Source organism: Salmo salar, chromosome 19 (assembly GCF_965601325.2).
Source record: "Salmo salar chromosome 19, fSalSal1, whole genome shotgun sequence".
In the NCBI taxonomy this organism is placed as follows: domain Eukaryota; kingdom Metazoa; phylum Chordata; class Actinopteri; order Salmoniformes; family Salmonidae; genus Salmo; species Salmo salar.
In genome coordinates this window covers 21295966-21319362 of record NC_138309.1, presented here as the reverse complement: position 1 = coordinate 21319362, position 23397 = coordinate 21295966, and the positions used below count along the sequence as shown (strand labels likewise).

Below are 23397 nucleotides of genomic sequence, written 5' to 3'. Positions count from 1 at the left end.
AAATGTTTAGCTAGTAGTATGCAGATTAAACTCTTTTAGTAAATGAGAAACACTTCTGGTCTGTCTGAGAGAACTGGGTCTGGATGATAGATGAAGGAGAGGGACCACATTGTTAAGGAGAGGCTGTTCCTGTGACGTCTTCTAGTGAGTCCCCCTGTCTTTCAACATCCATTTTCTCCCCCTGCCTCTATTCTCAACCTAAGCCTCCCTCCTTGTCTCTGGAGTCTAATCTGTCTCTTCACCAAGCGCCCTCTTTATTTAGACACCTCCACCCCTCCACCTCATCCCTCTATCCCCCGTCCTCTTCCACTTTGCCACGTCTTCTATTCTCTTCCTCTCTTGTCTACTTGATGGGTGAACACCTCAAAGTAGCCCTCTCTCCATCACTCCAATGTGCCATGGTCCTGAAGGACCTCTATCTCTCTCCCACTGCCCATCTCCTACGCTCCTCTACCTGCACCCCCAACTCTTCCCTTTCACTCCTCTGTTTATTATTCATTAAGTTTCCCTTTGGAGCCAGAGAGAGTAAAAGCCCTAGGGTACCTGAGAGAGGGAGTGTGTGTGTGTGTGTGTGTGTGTGGCGTGTGTATGTGCACTTGCATGAGAAGGAGAGCAAGAATACAGGGAGACAAGTATGACTGAGGGATAGCGGAATAGGGAGAAATGTGGATGAATATGAAGGTTAACATATAAAGAGAGAAAGACAGGGATAGGAGAGAGAGAGAGAGGGGGAAATAGGAGGGTAGTGTGAAAGACAAAGAGGGTGGTGCAAGCCTGACAGACATGCACTCAGCTCTAAACCGACCAATCAGAGATCTCCTCCTCCTGGAGCTGCTGCAGCCGTAGAGCAGTAGTCTGGCTGGATTGGATGATGGTTTATACCATTCACACACACACACTCCTTCAATCCTCTGCTCACACCCACAGTGAGAGAAAGAGGGAGAGAGAGAGAAAGAAAGTGGGCTCTCCGCTAGCCGAGCACTAAGCACTGCCCTAGAGAGACAGACGGTGGTAGAGAAAAAGGGAAAGAGGGAGCGAGAGAAAGAGAGAAAATGGTGAGGCAAGCACAGAAAGTCCTTCTCACTCATCCTCCCGAACTGTCAGCTGTCATGCCTGTCAAAGGAAGTCCCACCAGGTATGGAAAAATTAAAGTACCATTTGTGCTTTGAGCTGTTTCTACAGAATATGTATGTGAGTGTTTGAATGTCTCTCTCTGTGTATGTGTGAGAGACAAAGAAACGGAGCGAGGGGGTTTATCGTAGGTTATTTTTCGGTGCTAATGAGTGCACTTGCAGCTCGTTGCCTCTGCCTCTGTCTCCTGTGGTGTGTACGTTGTAAGCCTCCCTCCCTCGCTGGAGTTATGGACTGGTGCTTCTGCCGCTGCTACAGCTGCTGTAGGGGTATGATAGTGCGAGTGAGTGTGAGTTAGGATAGCTGATGCATGAGCAGCGCCGCTGTAGCTTCAGACACAAATATAAATGCGCTGCAGAAAACGGGACTTCACTCATTGATTTCTTATCCTTTTATTAGCAGAGGTCTTTCTCCGCATCAGATTCCATCTCCCACTCTGAAATATAATTTAAAAAGAGAGGCAGGCATGCCCTTATGTTGGAATGCTTTAGAAACACAACTCTTATAAATAAAGGTGCAAGTTGGAACCAAATAAGGTTCTTGAGAGCAATGCCATAAAGGAACCATTTTAGGGTCTCTTTAAGAACCATAAATGTGGTGGTTCTTTGAAGAACCATACAAAAAAAATCTAAAACCAGAAATGCTTCATTCCTCCAGGTCCGGAATTGATTAGACCTGCTGTAGGGCTCATAGTTTATAGGACACATCAGGCCTGCAAATTACATTATGCTGGTTTACAAAGTGATGTGTAATACTTATTGGAATCCAGCCGGAGTGGGGATATCCAACATTTGGAATTTCTCTTTACACTCAACCTACATTCATATTGACTGCCAAGGTTGAGAAGCATATAATGTGAGACTACCCTAAACAGCTAAACTGGAACAACCATTTCTGTAACGGGTGCAGTAAGTCCAAGTAATAGATTGGAACAGTTTAGAAAAGTGTATGTTATTCATATTTGAGCAGCATCAAATGTAATAATCAATCAATGTACAAGTAAAAAAATAGATATTGAAAGAAGCAATTCAAAAAAATCTACCTGTAATAGAGCATGCTGGGAAATATGATAATGATGGGTGTGGTAAAACTCTGGTTATTAACACCAACAGTGGGGTTCTTTTACAGTTACACAATTGATTGTTAATTCAACTCGTTAGTGTTAATTTAACTCTTGAATCAACACTAGAAATGTTACACTAAAAATGAACAGTAGTTAACACTGACCAATTGGCTGTGTGATATGAAATTGACACATCTGCAGGCTTCCATACATTTCAAGAACCTTTTAGAATTCTGAAGAACCGTAGATGGCACGTGAAGAACCTCACACATAACTCAAAGGTTCTTTATCAGGCTAGAGTCCTCCAAAGAACATTAAGAGCTGAGGAAGAACCATTTAAGAATATTTTTCCCCCCCAGTGTAAGGTAGGTAGTTGTACCTCGTCAGACTCTGCTCAGTTTTGCACTGTTGATATTGTGATTGTAATCTCTGTCTAGGAAGGTGTGCTCAGCAGAGGGAGGGGTGACGGTAAAATGGTTGGAGTGTGAGGGACTTTATGGAAGCACTGTTATTGTTGTTTTTGTATCGTAGGTTCTCTTGTGCTTTGACAACAGCTTTTGAACATCAAATCCTTGCACAGCATAATAATGCATATACTGTTCAGTATGTCAAGCTGCTGTACCATATACAAGTCAAGAGTATTGCCATAATTTTTTGTATTAGGAACTGAATATATTTTCTGTTCTGACTAGAGAGTTCCAGCCTGCTATTGTGGAGACATTTCACTGCATTACCTGGGCTGACTTTCAATCATTGCATTTAATTGCCATCAATTTTGGTGAGAATTTTGGCTGGTGCAGTTAGCATGGCTTTAGGAGTATTTTGTAGTGGCTCCCATCAGAAATCAACCAATATATGCCTTGATGCAACCTGGACATCCATTGCCAGTGTCCTGGACACAGATTAAGCCTAGTGCGTGTCTACAAAACACTTTAAATGAAGAATCTACATTGAGCATTTTTCTTAATCCAGTACAATAGGTTAAATCTGTGTCCAGAAAACAGCCCACAAGGGATAATAGCAATCACATCATGATGTCTCTAAACTAGCTTCAGGGGATCTAGACCTTTTCTTCAGAAAATAAGAACACGGAACATGGATGAAAGTCTGATTTGAAGGCAGAATTATCCCCATCTCTTCATTCAGCTTAGATCAGTGGCTCTGTTTAAAGAGATTCTCCGATATTTGTGTATACGTTTTAGCCAGTAGTTCTAAGTGGTTCCCAAAAATTGTATACGACGTCACATATATGCACCATGTCATTGCTCTTACTCTTTTTCTCTGCTGTGTCCACTGAGCCATTGGGACAGCCTTGCAACCTCATTGGATAATGCTGGGCAGGCCTCATTGGCTAGAACTCAAATTGCTAGGGGGCTAGCCCACGTGGGGAGGAATCTTGGGAAAATGGCGCAGCACAGCTGCAAGAAAAAAGTTGCTTTTAAACTAGGGATTTTGTGGCTAATTGAGGTAAAACAGTAATTCTGATAATAGATTATGCATGTATGAACTACACATTGACACATCCAGCTCAAAGCAGGAGGTTTAAAAAATACTTTCTTAGCCGCTAAAGTACCAGAGCATGCCTTTAATTATTTGTTTGAAGCACAGACCTTGGCGTCAATGTGATTGTCATTGGTGTAGACCAGGCAATGAACTGGTGTCCGCACTTACCATTATGTCTTTTAATGGCTCAAGCTTGCTTTCTCTAGAGGCATAAGTGAAACTTAATGGCACAAATGGTTGCCGTGCGTCACCCAAGTGGGTACTACACTATGTTGGTGGATGAGGTGTGTTTCCCCCTAAAGGGCTTTGAGCATCTAGGTGAAAAAAGCACTATAAAAATCCAATCAATTATTATTATTAAATTATTATAAAGACTGAAGCACAATCCAAAGCTTTTCTCTGATACTGTATTGCAGTGGAGGCCATACCAGTCATAGTGTTTGTATAGATTGATATTATAGCACCTGGTCCATACTTTTGGAATATATTTTGATTGTTTTTAATAATTCCTTATCTGAATACATAGTTAAAGTATGCACGTTGAGGAAGACTCAACTGACATCCCCTAAAATATCATACCTAAGTGGCATTTGAAAGTGTCTGGACAGAATCTGGATTCCATCATTTGTCTCTCCTCATGAGACATTTTACAGTAACCTGTAGATAGCTTGTGGATGTTGACCAGGATCAATCCTGTAATACTGGCCTGATACGGATCGTACGTGACTCACAGTAGTCACTTCAGCCAAACTGAATCAGTCATCACTGGAGCACTTCCTACGGCAAATTCAAATCCCTCCATAGCTTTTTGAGGAAATTAGTCAAACAATGAAAACACAAGTATTTACTATTCAAACAGCCTCATCAAAGTGTCATTAAAACAATGAATCAGGCAACCATTTCCACCATCGTTGCCAAGCAGTGTTTGTGTCCCAAATGGCACCCCATCCCTATAGTGCATTAATTGACAAGATCCCTATGGGTAGTGCACTATAAAGGGAATAGATTGCCATTTCGTACCCGTACAGTGTTTTCAGAGGCCATCATCCAGCCTTTGTTGCTTGACGTGATGTCAGTTCAAACAACAGATCTTATTGATGCATAACGCAGACAGTGTTTGTAGAATGCTATTGAAAGCATACAGCTTTGGCTACAGACAAATTGAATATAACAGTTTAATTGGAGAGTGAAAGATTAAGCATGAACTTAAGGCATCATCTTTTTGGAGGGTTGGTATGTTGAGAAATTGCTGTGTTGGATGATACATTTAAATAATAAGTGCACAATACTTGTACGACAGTGAAGACAGAACGGTTTGTACTTTGTCCTTGTCGCTAACACTCACCAACCTCTCCAACCTTGCCAGATAAGACATGTACTAGGCTATACCTAGGTTAGAAATAGATTTAAAAAACCACTCAACCCAAGGTTTCAAATCATTTGTCGTGGCACTTAACACTAGAAAAGCCTTGTTGGACCCCCCGTCGGGCCAATGACGGGTCTTTTGAACGTCAACATTGTAATAACCTGTTAGGGCTAGGGGGCAGTATTGACACGGCTGGATAAAAAACATACCCGATTTAATCTGGTTACCACTCCTACCCAGTAACTAGAATATGCATATACTTATTACATATGGATAGAAAACACCCTACATTTTCTAAAACTGTTTGAATGGTGTCTGTGAGTATAACAGAACTCAAATGGCAGGTCAAAACCTGAGAGATTCCTTTACAGGAAGTGGCCTGTCTGACCATTTCTTGAACTTCTTTTCCATCTCTATCATTTACTAAGGATCTCTGCTCTAACGTGACACTTCCCACGTCGTCCATAGGCGCTCAGAGCCCGGGAAAAAACAGAATGTCGTCATTCCAGCCCCAGGCTGAAACACATTATCGCCTTTCTCAAGTGGCCGATCAAGGGACACTGGCTTATGCGCGTGACCCCGACCGCCCCCGCCTTTGGGATTTTTTCCTCTGTTTGCCGAAAAGGAGATTCCCTGTCGGAATATTATCGCTTTTCTACGAGAAAAATGTCGTAAAAATTGATTTTAAACAGCGGTTGACATGCTTCGAAGTACGGTAATGGAATACTTAGAATTTTATTGTCACGAATTGCGCCATGCGCGCGACACTTCTTTACTATTTCGGATAGTGTCTGGAACGCACGAACAAAACGCCGCTATTCGGATATAACGATGGATTATTTTGGACCAAACCAACATTTGTTATTGAAGTAGCAGTCCTGGGTGTGTATTCTGACGAAGACAACAAAAGGTAATCCATTTTTTATAATAGTAAATATGATTATGGTGAGTGCTAAACTTGCCGGGTGTCTAAATAGCGAGCCTGTGATGCCTGGGCTATGTACTTAGAATATTGCAAAATGTGCTTTCACCAAAAAGCTATTTTAAAATCGGACATATCGAGTGCATAGAGGAGGTCTGTATCTATAATTCTTAAAATAATTGTTATGCTTTTTGTGAACGTTTATCGTGAGTAATTTAGTAAAATGTTAGCGAATTCCCCGGAAGTTTGCGGGGGGTATGCTAGTTCTGAACGTCACATGCTAATGTAAAAAGCTGGTTTTTGATATAAATATGAACTTGATTGAACAAAACATGCATGTATTGTATAACATAATGTCCTAGGGTTGTCATCTGATGAAGATCATCAAAGGTGAGTGCTGCATTTAGCTGTCTTCTGGGTTTTGGTGACATTATATGCTGGCTTGAAAAATGGGTGTCTGATTATTTCTGGCTTGGTACTCTGCTGACATAATCTAATGTTTTGCTTTCGATGTAAAGCCTTTTTGAAATCGGACAGTGTGGTTAGATTAACGAGAGTCTTGTCTTTAAATGGCTGTAAAATAGTCATATGTTTGAGAAATTGAAGTAATAGGATTTTTAAGGTTTTGAAAATCGCGCCACAGGATAGCAGTGGCTGTTACGTAGGTGGGACGAATTCGTCCCGCCTAGCCATTTACATTTCATATATACTATCGGAAGACTAATCATTTGATTTCTGTTTATGAAGGTAACATTAGAATACCAAAGAAAATGTATTTCAATTAACAAAATAGCATTTTTATTAGTTTATGTAACAGTACGTACACACGAAAAATCACTAAAACATCACAATTTAAAGTGTTATAATCCATTAATTAAACACCATCAGAAAGATCATTCATTATTAATTCATTAAGGAACATTAAGAATTTCTGAAAATGCATTTCAAAAGAACAGAATGGCATATTTTGATTTTAAATATGTTTGTGTGCTTTGAGTGTTGCCAATGTATGCGGAGAGTGCATGTTATTTGAAATAGAGCTCAAGGGGTAAATTTATGAGTTGTTTGGCAAGGATGGGTGATTTAGAAACGGCAGAATCTCTTCTTTCTGATACTATATAGACATCAAAAGTCAAACCTGCATGTGACTCTAGGACAATTTTTTTAAGTAACTTTTTGGCACTCCAATTTTTTTTCCCTTCCTCAGGATTCTATTCATTCTGTATTGCTAATGAGTTACAGTTTGCGCAATAGAAATGTAAAGGTAATTTCCGATTAAGCCGGCAGCATTTACCGCCAACGCGGGGAACATGAGATTTTTGGTTCCAACCGCCGTGTTTATGTGAGACGCAGAGTATGTGAACGGATTATCTCTGCAATTTCAACTTCCCACCGTGAAGCATGAAGGAAGAGGTGTGATGGTGTGTGGGTTCTTTGCTACTGACATGCGAGTTCCAAAATAACTCAGCAGAAAAGAAACGTCCTCTCACTGTCAACTGTGTTTATTTTCAGCAAACTTAACATGTGTAAATATTTGTATGAACATAACAAGATTAAACAACTGAGACATAAACTGAACAAGTTCCACAGACATGTGACTAACAGAAATTTAATAATGTGTCCCTGAACAAATGGGCGGGGGGGGGGGTCAAAATCAAAAGTAACAGTCAGTATCTGGTGTGGCCACCAGCTGCATTAAGTACTGCAGTGCATCTCCTCCTCATGGACTGCACCAGATTTGCCAGTTCTTGCTGTGAGATGTTACCCCACTCTTCCACCAAGGCACCTGCAAGTTCCTGGACATTTCTGGGGGGAATGGCCCTAGCCCTCACCCTCCGAATCAACAGGTCCCAGAAAGATAAACATCTCCTTAATCTAACCACGTTTTACGATTTCAAAAAGGTTTTACGGCGAAAATATAAATTTAGAGTATGTTAGGACAGTACATTTACAAGAGTTGTGTGTAATGTTGTGCCAATTCAAAGACAGGCGTCACCAAAACCATAAAATCAGCTAAAATTATGCACTAACCTTTTACAATCTCCAACAGATGACACTCCTAGGACATTATGTTAGACAATGCATGCATTTTTAGTTCTATCAAGTTCATATTTATATCCAAAAACAGCGTTTTACTGTGGCGTTGATGTTCAGGAAATCGTTTCCCTCCAATAACCGGCATTCAAGTCAGCACCACAAATTAAATAATTAAAATTAGAAAACATTGGTAAAATATTATATTGTCATTTAAAGAATTATAGATTTACATCTCTTGAACGCAATCAACTTGCCAGATTTAAAAATAACCTTACTGGGAAATCACACTTTGCAATAATCTGAGCACTGCGCCCAGAAAAATACACGTTGCGATACAGACTAGCCGCCATGTTGGGGAGATCTAAAATCGAAAATACTATGTAAATAATCCATTACCTTTGATTCTCTTCATCAGATGTCACTTCCAGGTATCACAGGTCCATAACGAATGTAGTTTTGTTCAAAAAAGCTCATCATTTATGTCCAAAAATCTCCGTCTTGTTAGCACATGATCTAAGCCCGCCGGACTTCACTTCATGAACGAGGGGAAAAAATATATTTACGTTCGTTCAAACATGTCAAACGTTGTATAGCATAAATCATTAGGGCCTTTTTTAACCAGAACATGAATAATATTCAAGGTGGACGAATGCATTCTCTTTTATAACGTATTGGAACGAGGGTACCCAACATGAACTCGCGCGCCAGGTGTCTAATGGGCCATCATCGTTCCATGGCTCTTGTTCGGTCAGATCTCCCTCCAGAAGACTCAAAACACTTTGTAAAGGCTGGTGACATCTAGTGGAAGCAATAGGAAGTGCCAAAATATTCCTCAGCCCCTGTGTTTTTTCAATGGCATAGGTTTAAAGGTAATACAACACATCAGGTATCCACTTCCTGTCAGAATCTGTCTCAGGGTTTTGCCTGCCAAATGAGTTCTGTTATACTCACAGACACCATTCAAACAGTTTTAGAAACTTTAGAGTGTTTTCTATCCATATATAATAAGTATATGCATATTCTATTTACTGGGTAGGATTAGTAACCAGATTAAATCGGGTACATTTTTTTATCCAGCCGTGCAAATACTGCCCCCTAGCCCTAACAGGTTAACGACCATTCCACAGGTGCATGTTCATTCATTGTTTATGTTTAATTGAACAAGCATGGGAAACAGTGTTTAAACCCTTTACAATGAAGATCTGTGAAGTTAATTGGATTTTTACGAATTATCTTTGAAAGACAGTGTCCTGAAAAAGGGACATTTATTTTTTGCCGAGTTTATCTCTAATGGTCTCCCCAGCGTGAGTTGTTTTATGCACGTGATGTCAGAATGCACTCACTGTTCCAAAATGTAATTATTACGCAACAGGACAGTTAACAAGCGCTGCCTGCTAATTATCTATAGGCTGTTTTTCAACTTGTCAATTTCAAAGTATTTTCTAATAAGTTGTATTTTCTAACAACAAATTGAATTGAGGTGTGTTCTGCCTCCTCATTAATTCATATAGAAGTAGTCAATTTCAGCGTTGCGGACAATTTATGTTTGAGTCTTTGCAGAGCTGGATAAACTTCTCTCTTCCAGGAGAACCCACCGCACTTCACTCATGTTTGCGCAGATCAAGTATGCATATATTTGCGCAGTCTCGCAAGAATTGAAACATTTTCTTGCTGGCGCTCGCTTTGCCTTCGTTGTTGTTTTCTTTACACGTAATAACTTTGGACACGTGTGTGTTCCTATGAAAGTAAGTTCCTTATTTTCTGCATATCGTGTTGTCGTTTCTACTGTAGGCGCATACAGTATGTATGGAGCATAATGTATTTACAGTTTTATTCACGTTTTCAATTACTGGTGACAAATAATGCATTCTGATTATTGCATATATTGTAATGGACACCTATGATGTGTGTAAAATACTTTTTGAAGGATGTACAGATTATAATGAGCTAAGCTATTTGCCAGCTATGTGTGGCGCCATGTTTGTTGACATTATACAATGCATTCTGGGTGTAACGTAATCTGCCAGACCAAAGATGTTATAATGAGGTGGAGGAATGGTTCACTCATCTTTTGGGTAAACTTCCAGAAGGGAATGAAGGGAAGTGGATGATCGTAGACGACACACACCCTTCAACATGCATACTATAAACAGACCAAATTAATCTTGTCTCCTCTTATCATCTTTGGTTGATGCGGAAAAAAACAAGCATGGCGGGGTGCACAAACTACCCATCGTCGGATTGTCGTGCTATTAGCTAATTCATATTGTAGTTTCTGTCAGCCGAGAGTTATAAAATATGACCGCTTCTGTTATGTCAATCTTTCCTCAATCTTTCCTCAGTTAGCGCTAGGACAAATGTAGCCTACATTTTTCCAGTTTGGATGATTGTGTTATGCTGTAGCTACTTCTGTGAATGTCTTAACATTATTTTTAGATGCAAACTGCTCACATTCTGGACATAACTTTTTTGTGCAAAATGTTTCTGAAAAAAAACGGTGTGGCCAGCTCATGCTGACTGTTGCGTCATTCGAAACTGGACATTCTAAATACGTGTTCTAATCACACCGGCTTGATTGTACGCTACAGGGACCACTGTAGAATGATCACACCCATGTGTTGGTTCAGCATTCTGCAGCGATACGCTATCCCATCTGGTTTGCGCTTAGTGGGACTATCATTTGTTTTTCAACAGCACAATGACCAAAACAGGCTGTGTAAGGGCTATTTGACCAAGGAGAGTGGCATCAGATGACCTGGCATCCACAATCACCCGACCTCCACCCAATTGAGATAGATTGGGATGAGTTGGACCTCAGAGTGAAGGAAAAGCAGCCAACAAGTGCTCAGTATATGTGGGAACTCCTTCAAGACTGTTGGATAAGCATTTCTCATGAAGCTGGTAGAGAGAATGCCAAGAGCGTGCAAAGCTGTCATCAAGGCAAAGGGTGGCTACTTTGAAGAATAAAACATAAACAAATAAAAATATAACACTTTTTTGGTCACTACATAATTCAATATGTGTAATTTAGTAGGTTTGATGTCTATTTTACAATGTAGAAAATAGTAAAAATAAAGAAAAAATGTTGAATGAGTAGGTGTGTCAACTTTGACTGGTACACACATATATATATATATATATATATATATATATATATATATATATATATATATATATGTGTGTGTGTGTGTGTGTGTGTGTGTGTGTGTGTGTGTGTGTGTGTGTACCAGTCAAAGTATATATATATATATGAATACTCAGTAGGGTCTGTAGAATTTAAAGTATACAGTGCATTCGGAAATTATTCAGACCTCTTTACTTTTACCACATTTTGTTACGTTACAGCCTTATTCTAAAATGGATTACATAGTTTCCCCCATCTACAATCTATACACAATACCCCATAATTACAAAGCAAAAACATGTTTTCGATTTTTTTGCAAATGTATTAAAATGATAAAACAGAAATATCACATTTACATAAGTATTCAGACCCTTTACTCAGTACTTTGTTGAAGTACCTTTGGCAGTGATTACAGCCTTGAGTCTTCTTGGGTATGACGCTACAAGCTTGGGAAGTTTCTCTCATTCTTCTCTGCAGATCCTCTCAAGCTCTGTCAGGTTGGATGGGGAGCATTGCAGCACAGCTATTTTCAGGTCTCACCAGAGATCAATCGGGTTCAAGTCCGGGCTCTGGCTGGGCCACTCAAGGACATTCATTGTCCTAAAGCTACTCCTGTGTTGTCTTGGCTGTGTGTTTAAGGTCGTTGTCCTGTTGGAAGGGGAACCTTCAACCCAGTCTTAGGTCCTGAGTGTTCTAGAGCAGGTATTCATCAAGGATCTCTCTGTACTTTGCTCCATTCATCTTTCTCTCAATCCAGCTAGTGTTGCAGTCCCTTCCGCTGAAAAACATCAGCCACAGCATAATGCTGCCACCAACCATGCTTCATCGTAGGGATGGTGCCAGGTTTCCTCCAGACGTGCCGCTTGGCATTCAGGGCAAACAGTTCAATCTTAGTTTCATCAGACTAGAGAATCTTGTTTCTCATGGTCTGAGAGTCCTCTAGGTGCCTCTTGGTAAACTTCAAGAGGGCTGTTATGTGCCTTTTACGGAGGAGTGGCTTCCGTCTGGTCACTCTACCATAAAGGCCTGATTGGTGGAGTGCTGTAGAGATGGTTGTCCTTCTGGAAAGTTCTCCCATCTCCACAGAGGTACTCAGAATCTTGGTCACCTCACTGACCAAGGCCCTTCTCCCCTGATTGCTCAGTTTATCCGGGCAGCCATCTCTAGGAAGAGTCTTAGTGGTTCCAAACTTCTTCCATTTAAGATTGATGGATGCCACTGTGTTTTCTTGTGGACCTTAAATGCTGCAGAAATGTGTTGGTACACTTTCCCAGATCTGTGCCACGACCCAATCCTGTATCGGCGCTCAACAGACAATCCCTCAACCTCATGGCTTGGTTTATGCTCTGGCATGCACTGTCAACTGTGGGACCTTCTGTCGACAGGTGTGTGCCTTTCCAAATCATATCCAATCAATTGAATTTACCACAGGTGGACTCCAATCAAGTTGTCAAAACAACTCAAGTATGATCAATGGAAATAGGATGCACCTGAGCTCAATTTCGAGTCTCACAGCAAATACCTTTGTAAATAAGGCATTTCTGTTTTCTTTTTTGATAAATTTGCAAATATTTCTAAAAACCTTTTTTAGCTTTGTCATTATGGGGTATTGTGTGTAGATTGTTGAGGAAAAAAAATGTCATCCATAAATTGGGTACAGTTATGCTAATAGTGTCTCCAGTGTAAGTGAGCATGCTCTTTCCTCTTACATGTTGCGCAGTAGAACTGGAAGATGATATATGTTGCTAAATATTGGTGTTCATTGTTTGTTTGTCTCTTCGAAATGTATAATGTTAGCAAAGCATTTATCAGGCTTGTTTGAAACCATAAGCAAATCAATTGGTTTCTTGCTTATCATAATAATCAATGCTTTGTAGCATTGTAAAACCCTCTTACTGTATGGCATGTCAATATTAAATCTGTCAATATGATACTAGTTAAACATCAAAATAAAGGAATTAAACATCAAGCACTGATGAGACACAGAGCAGGCAGTCAAAATGTAGCCTGAATAGAATATCAAAGATATAGACACATTTAGCCTACAAACATACAGTCTTAGAACAAGCATATTGTTATATTTCTCCAGCTGTGATTAGTATTGTACATCTACTGGTTTAGAGGTTTCTTACTTTGAGTGAGTGGGTTTCAAAACACAGATTTAACAAGAAGAGAGAATATGGAGTTTCTCCTCCCCATTTCATTCTATATCTCTGTAGGAGGGACTTGTGGTAAAACTGAGATAAGTATGTTCTGCTGTGGGTTGTCTAGCTTCAGTTTCTCATGTAATAATAATGAATTCAAAGGTTGTTTCTGAACAATGCATGGTCAGTCAGCAAGAGCTGACAAATTGATTTCTTACATAATTTCTTCATTTTTTCATCCTTTTCTCTCCATAAGAAACACAACTGGGGCAGTGAAATCATTATGTTTTTCCATTTCCAGATCACCTTCAGTCACAGTCTAACAAATGGCATCCTAATGATTTTAATCAGCATGCCAGAGGTCAGTGATAACCCTGTGATGAAGGCTGATTATGGTTTGGTGTATTTATTAAAGGGGCAATCAGCAGTTGCTCAATACATATTTGGATTTCTAAATGAATGATATGTACTCGTTGATTCTTGAAGAATATGACATATAAATGTCTCATGAGCTTAGTTTAACAGTCATACCCCATCCAAACCCAAAATATAACCTTGTTTTATTACAATGTTTGTAAATAAAGGAAATGTAAACAAACACACTGTACAGCCTGAAAACATGGTTAAACCTAGGGCTGTATTCAATCCGTATCGCGGAAGTTCAGCTTTTTAGCACAATTGACAATAAAAGACTATGTCCCCGCAGTCAAGGAGACTGCATTCACGGTAAACGCTGCATATGTGAGGTCAATCTGAAATTACCTTTACATTTCTAGCACACAATCTGTAATGCTTCAGCGATACAGATTGAAAAGAGCCCAGAGGCAGGGAAAATAATAGGAGTGCCTAAAAGCTACTCTTTAAAATTGTCAAAAGCAGGGATGGGCAAGAATGACAAAATACCATAAAGATCAATGTATCAAATAAACAACAAATTATTTCGTAATGTATTTAATTAAAATACATGTATTTTTGTATTTTAAAATACATCGGCAAGTAGCCGGCACGAACACCAACAACATGCTCAGTCACGGTTACTGAAACTTTTTACTTGCTATGTCTGTGAAATGTTTTTCTACCTTATTTTAGCAAGTCACTCTAGATAAGTGTCTGCTAAATGACCAAAATGTAAATGTATATTTGAAAATGAACATACCAACATAAAAGACAGTACTGTGCAGCCGTCTTCATTGACCTGGCCATGGCTTTCGACTCTGTCAATCACCGCATTCTTATCGGCAGATTCAATAGCCTTGGTTTCTCAAATGACTGCCTCGCCTGGTTCACCAACTACTTCTCAGATAGAGTTCAGTGTGTCAAATTGGCGGGCCTGTTGTCCTGACCTCTGGCAGTCTCTATGAGGGTGCCACAGGGTTCAATTCTCGGGCCGACTCTTTTTTCTCTCTGTATATATCAATGATGTCACTCTTGCTGCTGGTGATTCTCGGATCCACCTCTACGCAGACGACACCATTCTGTATACATCTGGCCTTTCTTTGGACACTGTGTTAACAAACCTCCAAACAAGCTTCAATGCCATACAACCCTTCTTCCGTTGGCTCCAACTGCTCTTAAATGCAAGTAAAAACGAAATGCATGCTCTTCAACCGATCGCTGCCGCATCCACCCGCCCGACTAGCATCACTACTCTGGACGGTTCTGACTTAGAATATGTGGACAACTATAAATACCTAGGTGTCTGGTTATCCTGTAAACTCTCTTTCCAGACTCACATTAAGCATCTCCAATCCAAAATTAAATCTAGAATCGGCTTCCTATTTCACAACAAAGCCTCCTTCATGCTGCCAAACATACCCTCGTAAAACTGACTATCCTACTGATCCTTGACTTTGGCAATGTCATTTACAAAATAGCCGCCAACACTCTACTCAGCAAATTGGATGTAGTCCATCACAGTGCCATCCGTTTTGTCACCAAAGCCCCATATACTACCCACCACTGCGACCTGTATGCTCTCGTTAGCTGGCCCTCACTACATATTCGTCGCCAAACCCACAGAAATAGTATGTGTAGGCCTATAGATTTGCATTGAAACTTAGCCAAGGATTTATTTTAAACTTTTACAGAGATCCATCACCTGGGCAATCAAAGAACTATCTTCCTGAGATAAATAAATAATATATACGAGAATATAGCCTCCATTTGCAAAGGACCTGTGATCTCTACTTATTCCAAGGGGTATGAAAATGGCATTAGAGGGTCAGTTAGAAAACTCCATATTTGTGGCCGCAGAGAAAATTACATACTTTTGGGGACCTTACAAAAAAACATCCTTGTGAACAGAGCATGATTTATAAATCATTTCCCCGCCTGTAACGCTGGGACGTCGTGGGTGTGGAGTCAGGCGCAGGAAACAGAAGCGTTTAGTACAGTGCTTTTTATTACGCACCACCAAAAGAGTATTCGCCCAACACAACAGGGCGTATCAAAATACAAAGTCCCAAAAACCATGATCCACTCCACAACAAATGAATGAAACAAGCCCGCACACAGAACAGGTGGGGAGACGGGCTTAAATAGCTCAGCTAATGACCTAATTGAAACAGGTGCAACAAATAAAGGCATAACCAACAGAAAAGGAAAAAGGGATTGGTGGCAGCTAGTAGGCCGGTGACGACGACCGCCAAGCGCCGCCCGAACAGGGAGAGGAGTCACCCTCGGCAGGAGTCGTGACACCGCCCCCCAAAAAATGTAATAATAATGTTTTCAGTAAAGGTCTACATTATAAAACTCGAAAAAGAATGCAAAATAAATGTACGATTGGCAATATGTTGCATTAATATTTCATTTCACATTTTGGGATTGCTAGGATTTTCTCCTCTTTCATTTGAGAGTGTTTGCTAGGAGATATAAAAAATGTCCTTCCTTTTTTAAAAAGCTGTTAAGAGGAATAGTGATTATGTAATATCCCTACTGGAGCTACTGCTGGGAACCTAATGGCTGCCTCCTGGTCCTACTCTTTCTCCTCAAATCAATTATAGTTTAGACTTGGTTAGCAGCTCTACCTACGGGCTGAGTTTGAGATCCGCATGGGGAGTTGCACTGTTGCCATGTGCTAAAATCGCTACAGCACTGGTGGTATACCTCCTTGCCACTTTAAAGGGCGAAGGTGTGATTTATATGGGACTTACAATCCATACTCAAGGCTTGGAGAACACCTAGGAAGTATTTATTTGGTTTTGTTCTATCTAAACCCTATTTCCTCCATCCCTTTATTGCAGGGGTTCAATAGAAACAGTCAATATTATTCAGTCTAGACAGTGTTAAGATATGGGCAAACTTTCAATTATAGTATAGCTCCAGACACAATTTTTCAACTTCAGATTGATTGTTATATAAACTATGGACTCCCATAGATGACCAAGCAGAGATTTTAGATTCCATCCAAACACTGGCGGGAAATACACTAAATGACCAAAAGAATGTGGACACCTGCTTGTCGCATATCTCATTCCAAAATCATGGGCATTAATATGGAGTTGGTCCCCCTGTTGCTGCTGTAACAGCCTCCACTCTTCTGGGAAGGCTTTCTACTAGATGTTGAAACATTGCTGCGGGGACTTGCTTCCATTTACCCACAAGAGCATTAGTGAGGTTGGGCACTGATGTTGGGCGAAAAGACCTGGCTCGCAGACGGCGTTCCTATTCATTCCAAAGTTGTTTGATGAGGTTGAGGTCAGGGCTCTGTGCAGGCCAGTCTGTGCAGGCCCCCTCATGCTGAAACAAGAAAGGGCCTTCCCCAAACGGTTGCCACAAAGTTGGAAGCACAGAATCATCTAGAATGTCATTGTATGCTGTAGCGATTTTCTTTCACTGGAACTAAGAGGACTAACCGAACCATGAAAAACAACCCCAGACCATTATTCCTCCTCCTCCAGACTTTACTGTTGGCACTATGTATTGGGGCAGGTAGTACTCTCCTGGCATCCGCCAAACCCAGATTCACCCGTCGGACTGCCAGATGGTGAAGCATGATTTATCACTCTAGAGAACCTGTTTACAATGCTCCAGAGTCCAATGGCGGTGAGCTTTACACCACTCCAGCTAACGCTTGGCATTGCCCATGGTGATCTTTGGCTGCTTGACCATGGAACCGCATTTCATAAAGCTCCCGAAGAACAGTTCTTGTACTGACGTTGCTTCCAGGGGCAGTTTGGAACTCGGTAATAAGTGTTGCAACGCACAAAATTAACTGTTGTTCTAGTCCAGGGGCGTCAAACTCATTCCATGTAGGGCCTAGTGTCTACAGGTTTTTGGTTTTTCCTTTCAATTAAGACCTAGACAAGCAGGTGAGGGGAGTTCGTTACTAATTAGTGACCTTGAGTCATCCATCAAGTACAAGGGTATCAGTCAGTCAGTGTTGTGTTGAGTGCAGAGAGAGAGGAGGCCTTATGTGTCTCACTGATAATAAAACAGTGTGCCGAGCGGCCTGCCTGTCAGACTCTGTGCCCTTCACGTGCATTGCAGAGACGGGGAAATGTGAGAGAGATGCTAATTGGACCATGCCAACACTCTGAGTGAGAAAGAGAGAGAGAGAGAGAGAGAGAGAGAGAGAGAGAGATATGGACAAGGCGTCTCCATCGATTTACAGAACTAAGATGAGAGAGAAGCCGCAGGGCGCTGTCCACACCCCCCCCCCCCCACCCGCCTGCCTCACCCACTCCCCTCACCCCACCCACCACAATACTTCCACACTCTCTCCTTCGTCCTGTCTCACTGCTTCCCCCACATTCTCCTTTTTCCACCTCACCCCTCCCCACTCCTTTCTCCTGTCACCTAGCACTTCGCTACTGCACTGGCCTTCATCAGGCCGACCGACATGAAGCAGTATATTTGTCTGTTTCTCCTCTCTCTTCTTCATCTCTCTCTCTGTCTATCCATCTCTATCGGTGTCTCACTCTCTCTCTCTCTGCTTGACGAGGGGCTATGTGAAAACTAACACCTTTCTCTACCACCTCCTCTCACGAGGGAATCCACCTGGCAACAGGAGGACATTCAGTGTCTCTGTATGAAATGCTAATGCAGACAGCTCCAGATCTCCTTTGAGGAGAGGAGAGCAGAGGGAAAGGGGGCTCCTTCTCAATAATACCCAAATGGCACTCTATACCCTATATAGGGAAAAGGGTGCCATTTGGAACGCATATCTGGTATTCTCAGTACTCTGTTTATTTAACATGTGCAAAATGGGGGGCTGCCAAACTTCCATAGCTTTACACCAAATGCAACCTTTCCAGACACAAAAGATTCCCTGGGCTGCAGTACACAGCAAATAATCCAATGTTGAATCAACACTAACTAGGTTTCCATCCAATTGGCAACAGATTTTCTTGAGAATATTCTAAAACCTGCATAAAGAAAATATGCACTGTGGTGGCTAATTTCTGCATTACCAAATGAGGAGAGTTATAAACTTCACACACTAGTCAGAGTTATACTTAAACTACATCTTTAATAATAAGAGCTTTGCAATAGCACTTGACTTTCAATGATGTGCCATCTCTAATGAACCATTGAAAGTGACAACACAAAAGTACAAAGATCTTTTATAGCCAAGATACACCCCTCTCAACGTACATGACGAACAACAGATACATATAATGGTCACAAGGTTAAGATTTGTATGAAAGATATCTATAAAACATAGCAGACAGCAACTGCTGTGTCAACAGTTTTTATTGTATAGACCAGTGTCTGGTCTCCTACTCCAAACTGGAACCGTCTCACCCTGGTACGGTATAGAACAGAACCATTAGCTCATGTTCTCTGGAATGCTCTTTAGGCTTTATTACCCAAAGACATCGCAAATCTCCTCTGTCCGTGCTATCTCATAGAGGCCCATCCTCAGTAAAACACACACAATAGTTAACAGAATACTCTATTCTGTCGAATAAAACAATCATTATAATACAATACAAGCATTATAACATAATCTTGCAATGTTCCACGACCGCACATTTTCCCAACAGTGTCCACCAGACTGACTTGTTGTCGATAAAAATCAGTGCGTGATGACAGTGAACACAAAATGTACTTTTTTGCTTACGTTTTCATGTACCGAGAATAACAATCTAAAGTTCAATGTGTTTCCATCGCATTTTCAACTCTACTGATAATTGTGTCACAACTGTTGCATCAATTAGCATATGTGCCTACTCTGGTGTTGGCACCTGCACTCTAGCAGTGCGGGAAGTCTGTGCGTGTAGGCTAGTCTACATGATGATGATATTATTATGGATTAAAGTGAGAATATTCTTATTTGTCAAACGGCAGTCATCGATATTTATTGGAAAGGAGCACCCTGTGAAGATGAACATAATTTATTTAATCTAGCCAAATCAAATCAAAGTTTATTTGTCACGTGCGCTGAAAACAACAGGTGTAGACCTTACAGTGAAATGCTTACTTACAGGCTCTAAACAATAGTGCAAAAAAGGTAGGTAAAGAAATAAAACAACAGTAAAAAGACAGGCTATATACAGTAGCGAGGCTACATACAGACACCGGTTAGTCAGGCTGATTGAGGTAGTATGTACATGTAGATATGGTTAACCTCTATGGGCTAGGTGGGACGCAAGCGTCCCACCCGTGGTGCACTCCATCAACAGCAGGTGCATTTCAAGAGCGGCAAATTTGAATCCAAATAAATGTCAAAATTCAAATTTTTCAAACATACAACTATTTTACACCCTTTGAAAGATAAACATCTCCTTAATCTAACCATGTTTTACGATTTCAAAAAGGTTTTACGGCGAAAGCATAAATTTAGAGTATGTTAGGACAGTACATTTACAAGAGTTGTGTGTAATGTTGTGCCAATTCAAAGACAGGCGTCACCAAAACCATAAATCAGCTAAAATTATGCACTAACCTTTTACAATCTCCAACAGATGACACTCCTAGGACATTGTGTTAGACAATGCATGCATTTTTAGTTCTATCAAGTTCATATTTATATCCAAAAACAGCGTTTTACTCTGGCGTTGATGTTCAGGAAATCGTTTCCCTCCAATAACCGGCATTCAAGTCAGCACCACAAATTAAATAATTAAAATTAGAAAACATTGGTAAAATATTATATTGTCATTTAAAGAATTATAGATTTACATCTCTTGAACGCAATCAACTTGCCAGATTTAAAAATAACCTTACTGGGAAATCACACTTTGCAATAATCTGAGCACTGCGCCCAGAAAAATACGCGTTGCGATACAGACTAGCCGCCATGTTGGGGAGATCTAAAATCGAAAATACTATGTAAATAATCCATTACCTTTGATTCTCTTCATCAGATGTCACTTCCAGGTATCACAGGTCCATAACGAATGTAGTTTTGTTCAAAAAAGCTCATCATTTATGTCCAAAAATCTCCGTCTTGTTAGCACATGATCTAAGCCCGCCGGACTTCACTTCATGAACGAGGGGAAAAAATATATTTACGTTCGTTCAAACATGTCAAACGTTGTATAGCATAAATCATTAGGGTCTTTTTTAACCAGAACATGAATAATATTCAAGGTGGACGAATGCATTCTCTTTTATAACGTATTGGAACGAGGGTACCCAACATGAACTCGCGCGCCAGGTGTCTAATCGGCCATCATCGTTCCATGGCTCTTGTTCGGTCAGATCTCCCTCCAGAAGACTCAAAACACTTTGTAAAGGCTGGTGACATCTAGTGGAAGCAATAGGAAGTGCCAAAATATTCCTCAGCCCCTGTGTTTTTCAATGGCATAGGTTTAAAGGTAATACAACACATCAGGTATCCACTTCCTGTCAGAAAATGTCTCAGGGTTTTGCCTGCCAAATGAGTTCTGTTATACTCACAGACACCATTCAAACAGTTTTAGAAACTTTAGGGTGTTTTCTATCCATATATAATAAGTATATGGATATTCTAGTTACTGGGTAGGATTAGTAACCAGATTAAATCGGGTACATTTTTTATCCAGCCGTGCAAATACTGCCCCCTAGCCCCAACAGGTTAAAGTGACTATGCATATATGATGAACAGAGAGTAGCAGTAGCGTAAAAGAGGGTTTGGCGGGTGGTGGGTGGGACACAATGCAGTTAGCCGGTTAGCCAATGTGCGGGAGCACTGGTTGGTCAGCCCAATTGAGGTAGTATGTACATGAATGTATAGTTAAAGTGACTATGCATATATGATAAACAGAGAGTAGCAGCAGCGTAAAAAGAGGGGTTGGGGGGGCACACAATGCAAATAGTCCGGGTAGCCATTTGATTACCTGTTCAGGAGTCTTATGGCTTGGGGGTAAAAACTGTTGAGAAGCCTTTTTGTCCTAGACTTTGCACTCCGGTACTGCTTGCCATGCGGTAGTAGAGAGAACAGTCTATGACTGGGGTGGCTGGGGTCTTTGACAATTTTTAGGGCCTTCCTCTGATACGGCCTGGTGTAGAGGTCCTGGATGACAGGCAGCTTAGCCCCAGTGATGTACTGGGCCGTACGCACTACCCTCTGTAGTGCCTTGCGGTCACAGGCCGAGCAATTTCCGTACCAGGCAGTGATGCAACCAGTCAGGATGCTCTCGATGTTGCAGTTTTAGAACCTTTTAAGGATCTCAGGACCTCAGCACCTATTAACAACCTCTTACATCTAGATGTTCCGCTAGCGGAACACCTCGCCAATATCCAATGATAGAGCGTGGCGCGAATTACAAACACCTCAAAAATCCCAAAACGTCAATTTTTCAAACATATGACTATTTTACACCATTTTAAAGATAAGACTCTCCTTTATCTAACCACATAGTCCGATTTCAAAAAGGCTTTACAACGAAAGCAAAACATTAGATTATGTCAGGAGAGTACCCAGCCAGAAATAATCACACACCCATTTTTCAAGCTAGCATATAATGTCACAAAAAACAAAACCACAGCTAAATGCAGCACTAACCTTTGATGATCTTCATCAGATGACACTCCTAGGACATTATGTTATACAATACATGCATGTTTTGTTCAATCAAGATCATATTTATATCAAAAACCAGCTTTTTACATTAGCATGTGATGTTCAGAACTAGCAAACATACCGAAAACTTCCGGTGAATTTACTAAATTACTCACGATAAACGTTCACAAAAAACATAACAATTATTTTAAGAATTATAGATACAGAACTCCTTTATGCAATCGCGGTGTCCGGTTTTAAAATAGCTTTTCGGTGAAAGCACCTTTTGCAATATTCTGAGTAGATAGCTCGGCCATCATGGCTAGCTATTTTGACAGCCACCAAGTTTGGCACTCACCAAACTCAGATTTACTATAAGAAAAATTGGATTACCTTTGCTGTTCTTCATCAGAATGCACTCCCAGGCCTTCTACTTCAACACCCAATGTTGTTTTGGTTCCAAATAATCCATAGTTATATCCAAATAGCTGCGTTTTGTTCTTGCGTTCAAGACACTATCCGAAGGGTGACTCGCCGGCGCGTATCGTGACAAAAAATGTCAAAATATTCCATTACCGTACTTCGAAGCATGTCAAACGCTGTTTAAAATCATTTTTTATGCAATTTTTCTCGTAAAATAGTTCTCAGAACGACCACTTTCCAAAACCCCTACTGTTTTTCGCCCAGGGACTGCAGAGTCATCATTCCCCGTTCTGGCGCCTTCTGAGAGCCTATGGGAGCCTTAGAAAATGTCACGTTACAGCAGAGATCCTCTATTTTCGATAAAGAGGCTATAGAAGGACAAGAAATGGTCAGACAGGGCACTTCCCATATAGAATCTTCTCAGGTTTTGGCCTGCCATATGAGTTCTGTTATACTCACAGACACCATTCAAACAGTTTTAGAAACTTTAGGGTGTTTTCTATCAAAATCAAATAATTATATGCATATTCTAGTTTCTGGGCAGGAGTAATAACCAGATTAAATCGGGTACGTTTTTTTATCCGTCCATGAAAATACTGCCCCCTATCCTAAACAGGTTAAACCTATTAACCTCTTGGCGTTCCCCTAGGATAGGGGGCGCTAAAGCGATTTTTGAAAAAAAATGGTGCCCATTTTAAACGGCCTCCTACTCAAACTCAGAAGCTAGGATATGCATATAATTAATACTTGTGGAT

General features: G+C 40.7%; 1 protein-coding gene across 1 annotated transcript in view; it reads left to right on the top strand.

Annotated features, from left to right (window-relative positions):
- The first annotated feature begins 912 nt into the window (after nucleotides 1–912).
- The window catches only part of LOC106578564 (cadherin-18), a 231088-nt gene continuing 208603 nt past the window's right edge, over nucleotides 913–23397 (top strand). The window contains exon 1 of the mRNA XM_014157549.3: nucleotides 913–1135. The gene's annotated coding sequence lies outside the window, so the exon portion shown is untranslated. The remainder of the gene's footprint in view (nucleotides 1136–23397) is intronic.